Source organism: Bombina bombina, chromosome 6 (assembly GCF_027579735.1).
Source record: "Bombina bombina isolate aBomBom1 chromosome 6, aBomBom1.pri, whole genome shotgun sequence".
Classification (NCBI taxonomy): Eukaryota; Metazoa; Chordata; class Amphibia; order Anura; family Bombinatoridae; genus Bombina; species Bombina bombina.
In genome coordinates this window covers 1,013,938,121-1,013,944,275 of record NC_069504.1, presented here as the reverse complement: position 1 = coordinate 1,013,944,275, position 6,155 = coordinate 1,013,938,121, and the positions used below count along the sequence as shown (strand labels likewise).

The 6,155-nt window shown below is 34.8% G+C and overlaps 1 long non-coding RNA gene across 1 annotated transcript; it reads left to right on the top strand.

The window, feature by feature from the left end:
- Positions 1–426: 426 nt before the first annotated feature.
- Positions 427–885, top strand: LOC128662416 (uncharacterized). The gene is made up of 2 exons (XR_008402777.1): positions 427–650; positions 731–885. It is a non-coding gene; the product is annotated as an uncharacterized LOC128662416 (long non-coding RNA).
- Positions 886–6,155: the final 5,270 nt, after the last annotated feature.

Sequence of the window (6,155 nt, the reverse complement as noted above, 5' to 3'; positions counted from 1 at the left end):
CAAGCTTATAGCAGCAATTCTAAAACGTAGTGCATTTCTTAATGATATAGTATTGTCATTTATATCGATGTACATATTTGTGATCACTTAATAAAGTAAAGTGCTATGCACCCTATCCCGGTTAATAAAATATTTATCACTGCTGTATGTTAGTGCTACTCAGAGGGGACAGCTATAGTGAGATAATATTTAAATGAACCTCTATTCAAATGCTATGAGATCATTGAGACAGAAGAGGAGAGTCGTAGAGGAGTACATAACTGATTTCAAGAAATGGGCAAAAGATTCTCAGTGGAATATTTTATCATTAAAGAACCATTTCCGATTGGGACTCTCAGATGCCATTAAAGAAGAGCTTGCATGCACAGATTTACTTCCTACTTTAGAAGAATTTATTAATCTCAGTATTGCAATTGATAGGCATCTCAGGGAGAGAAGACAGGAAAAAACACCTTACGAATCTCCATTAAAGAAATTTACCCAAAACACTAGTCCTATCACTACATCTAAACAAGCTGTTGAACCAATGGATATCGGGCCCTTAAGTCCACAGGAGAAGTTAAGAAGGTGTTACAACAACCTCTATATGTACTGCACATCTGAGGACCATGCAATAAAAGAATGTCCTGTCTTACATCGTCAAAACAGGGGTAAGACTCATTATCTTAATAACTTAGTACGCATACGTCCACATCTAATTAATCATTGTAACATTCCACTTCTCTTACAGTGGGATCAACTACGAGTCAACGCCAAGGCGATAATTGATTCTGGAGCAACCGCTAACTAAATAGATATGGATGTACATTTGTACCTTTCATAATAAGATTTTGTGTTGTTTGCCCTATTGTGGTGAATATATCATAATTAAACATGTATTGCTAAGACTCGTTTGCTGGGATTTATTTATTTGATACATAGATAAACAATTCACTGAGCTTAATAAAATTCCTGTTGTTAAAAAACAGTTATTGATGGTACTACCATATCATCTGATCCTATTACTCACAAAACCAATTTTAAACACACCAAATGAACAGTGGCACTCCTTAGGCTTCTCCTCTAATAGTAATTCAAATAAAGAGGTATAAGTTTATAACTTGTACAATAGCTGGAGGAAACGGTGCTTGTGCACAAATATAAATATAAACACAAAGGAAGAATGATATAAAGGATATCAGTGTTCCCAAAGCATGCACTTACAGCACTCTAGGCCTTAACTAAGGAACAGAATTCCCCAACAGGATATTAAAATATAACCTTTATTAATTATAAAGTTAAAAAAAACAAATTTGTTTGGTTGATGCACACACAATTAAAATACACTCCAGTACCGAAATCAGTGTAATAAGTTGTGAATTAGATCACTAAATGTAATAATTCGGCCTCTATAAATTCACCGTTGTTAGTGATCTAAATAGTGATCAAATAGGTTAACTAGGTAGTGATTACTAAAATTGTTATAACCTATAGTGTAGAGCTAGTATGTGAATTCCCATCTGGGTAGTCTAATATCAGCTCCAATATACTTCAACTGTCACCGTTGAGTAAAGTATTAGGTTGAATTAAGGACACAGGATATAGCCCTAAAAGGATGGTCTAAAATTATTATTAGCTATTGTTGCAGTCGCTCAGTTTGTTCTGTAGTCAAAGCTGACAGCTTGAATTGCATGTGTGTAGCTAGTATTGATACAGTCAGCTAAGAAGTTAAAGACTGTTCTTGGAATTTCAATCATCTGTGTTTTAGTCAAACCAATGTTTAAATGATTAATTTTATCAGTTAAACTGCTTCTATTTCAGTTCTGATTGTGCCTGTATTTGAACTTGCTTAGTTAGTAGCATATTAACAATATAAGTGTAATAAGTGCTCACAATGATAATAATGGTCAGAGAATGTGAGTAACAATGAATTAAATATTCTAAAAGAAACTAAGTCTTGCACAACCCAGACTATAGATTTAGCCAATTTGCTTATATGAATAGCGATGTATGCATAGCTTGTGCTGGATTGCTCAAAAGATTTTACAAATATCCGTTATTCATAGATTGAGCACGCTTCTATTCATAAATTATACGAGCAGCATGATGAAGTCTGACATTACTAGGATTGTGTATTGAATGTTACTTAATTCTCAGGTAGAACATGTGCTGCAGTTATCAAAAGACTTGACATGGATTCACAGATATGTAATTTATTAAGCGCACATTCATTAGGGCTAGGATAGTATCTTTATTGGGATAGACTAGGTCCGGTACAGCCCAGACCACAAATATAGCCAGTTTTACTATGCTGAAGTTATTGAGTGATTTTACATCTATCCGTTAGTCATACGGATTATCAAGCATGCAGTCATTCAAAAATTATGTTGGCAATATGGTTCGGTCTGGCACACCCCAGATTCAGTAATTAATATTACTTAGTTAGCAAACACAGCGAATTCTGCAATTATAAAATAATATAACTCACATTCATTGGTCTTTATATTCGTTTAGCACACACTCATTAAGGGGCTAAGTTAGCATTTAAGTTAAGTCTGGCACAACCCAGATTGGATAAATGATTAATATCATTCAGTTTACAGTTTAGTAGCAACAGCGTTACACACATTCATTCAAAAAACTGAATTAGCGGTTAAATTAAGTCTGGCACAACCCAGGCTATATAGATAATTATTATCATTCGGTTTGTAGTATGGTCGCAACAAAGTTGCAAGTGAATATGATAGATCAAATTATGGTGCCGTATAGACAGTCCCTATTCATTTGGTGAGACCCGGATAGGGAAAGTAAATTACTCCGTTATTGAGGTAACCCTACGGATTATCAAGCATGCAGTCATTCAAAAATTATGTTGACAATATGGTTCAGTCTGGCACAACCCAGATTCAGCAATTAATATTACTTAGTTAGCAAACACAGCGAATGCTGCAATTATAAAATCAAATAACTCACATTCATTGGTCTTTATATTCGTTTAGCACACACTCATTCAGAGACTAAGTTAGCGATTAAGTTAAGTCTGGCACAACCCAGATTGTATAAATGATTAATATCATTCAGTTTACAGTTTAGTAGCAACAGCGTTACACACATTCATTCAAAAAACTGAATTAGCGGTTAAATTAAGTCTGGCACAACCCAGGCTATATAGATAATTATTATCATTCGATTTGTAGTATGGACGCAACAGAGTTGCAAGTGAATATGAAAGATCAAATTTTGGTGCCGTATAGACAGTCCCTATTCATTTGGTGAGACCCGGATAGGGAAAGTAAATAGCTCCGTTATTAAGGTAACCCTACACAACACATGGGTTAAAGGTACTGGGCTTTTTAAAATAACACAAAAAGATAGAGTGTGAACTAGTTCATCACTCTCTCCTGACGCGTTTTGCCCGATAGGGCTTTATCAAAGGCCTTTGATAAATTCAGTCTTTTTGAATGAATGTGTGTAACGCTGTTGCTACTAAACTGTAAACTGAATGATATTAATCATTTATCCAATCTGGGTTGTGCCAGACTTAACTTAAATGCTAACTTAGCCCCTGAATGAGTGTGTGCTAAACGAATATAAAGACCAATGAATGTGAGTTATATTATTTTATAATTGCAGCATTCGCTGTGTTTGCTAACTAAGTAATATTAATTACTGAATCTGGGGTGTGCCAGACCGAACCATATTGCCAACATAATTTTTGAATGACTGCATGCTTGATAATCCGTATGACTAACGGATAGATGTAAAATCACTCAATAACTTCAGCATAGTAAAACTGGCTATATTTGTGGTCTGGGCTGTACCGGACCTAGTCTATCCCAATAAAGATACTATCCTAGCCCTAATGAATGTGCGCTTAATAAATTACATATCTGTGAATCCATGTCAAGTCTTTTGATAACTGCAGCACATGTTCTACCTGAGAATTAAGTAACATTCAATACACAATCCTAGTAATGTCAGACTTCATCATGCTGCTCGTATAATTTATGAATAGAAGCGTGCTCAATCTATGACTAATGGATATTTGTAAAATCTTTTGAGCAATCCAGCACAAGCTATGCATACATCGCTATTCATATAAGCAAATTGGCTAAATCTATAGTCTGGGTTGTGCAAGACTTAGTTTCTTTTAGAATATTTAATTCGTTGTTACTCACATTCTCTGACCATTATTATCATTGTGAGCACGTATTACACTTATATTGTTAATATGCTACTAACTCAGCAAGTTCAAATACAGGCACAATCAGAACTGAAATAGAAGCAGTTTAACTGATAAAATTAATCGTTTAAACATTGGTTTGACTAAAACACAGATGATTGAAATTCCAAGAACAGTCTTTAACTTCTTAGCTGACTGTATCAATACTAGCTACACACGTGCAATTCAAGCTGTCAGCTTTGACTACAGAACAAACTGAGCGACTGCAACAATAGCTAATAATAATTTTAGACCATCCTTTTAGGGCTATATCCTGTGTCCTTAATTCAACCTAATACTTTACTCAACGGTGACAGTTGAAGTATATTGGAGCTAATATTAGACTACCCAGATGGGAATTCACATACTAGCTCTACACTATAGGTTATAACAATTTTTGGTAATCACTACCTAGTTAACCTATTTGATCACTATTTAGATCACTAACAACGGTGAATTTATAGAGGCCGAATTATTACATTTAGTGATCTAATTCACAACTTATTACACTGATTTCGGTACTGGAGTGTATTTTAATTGTGTGTGCATCAACCAAACAAATTTGTTTTTTTAACTTTATAATTAATAAAGGTTATATTTTAATATCCTGTTGGGGAATTCTGTTCCTTAGTTAAGGCCTAGAGTGCTGTAAGTGCATGCTTTGGGAACTCTGATATCCTTTATATCATTCTTCCTTTGTGTTTATACTCGCAAAACCATTCCCTTACTTGTTTCCACTAAAACCAATCATAGGGAGTTCTTAAGTTTTTATATCATACCCTCACCAATCTTCCCTTTAATACTAGGGTTACAGTGGTTGAACATACATAATCCCCAAATTTCTTGGTCAACATCTACTATTGAATTAAACTCTGATTACTGCCAAAACACCTGCTTTTCCACACATATTTTACAAACCTCAGAAATATCAATACCACCTGAGAACTCTTATTTTTCTGATGTTTTTAATAAAAAAGAATCAGAGAATCTCTCTCCACATAGGAAATATGACTGCCCGATTGAACTTCTTCCAGGGGCAGACATTCCATGTGGACACATTTTCCCTTTATCAAAACCAGAGTTAGATCACTTAAAAACCTATTTAGATCACAATCTCAGTAAGGGATTTATACGTCCTTCCACCTCACCAGCAGGGGCATGGATTTTTTTTTGTTAAAAATAAGGATGGTTCTTTACGACCTATTGTAGATTATAGAGAACTCAACAAAAGAACCATAAAAAATCGCTTTTCCCTTCCCTTAATTCCAGAACTTATTGAGAGGTTGGAGGGGGATAAATACTTAAAAAAATTGGATTTGAGAGGAGCTTATAATTTAATTTGCATCAGGTCCGGGGACGAATGGCTGACAGCGTTTCGTGCTCATTACGGTTTATACGAATACACTTTCATGCCATTCGGACTGTGTAATGTTCCTGCCACTTTTCAACATCTTATAAATGACTTATTCAGAGATATCATAGATGTTTTACTTGTCATTTATTTAAATGACATCTGAGTATACTCAAAAACCCTATCTTATCATATTAGGCACGTTCGACTTGTGCTCTCTAGGTTAAGAAGTAATTCTTTATATGTCAAACCTGAGAAGTGTGTGTTTATTTCAGAAGTCATTACCTTCTTGGGATATCAGATCTCTCCTTCTGGAATAAAGATGAAGGACAACAAAATCCAGTCCATAAAAGATTCTTCTATACGTACCTCCTTAGAACAAGCAAAAGAAGTCCAAAAAAATGATGACAACAAGAGAAGAAATCCACCCCCAAAATACACTAAAGGAGATCTTGTTTGACTCTCTACGAAAAATTTAAAGTTATGTACACCATCAAAGAAACTCTCCACTTTATTCGTAGGACCTTATCCAGTTCAGTATGTCATCACCAAAAATTCTGTCAGACTTCAACTTTCGGATACAATTAAGATCCACCCAACTTT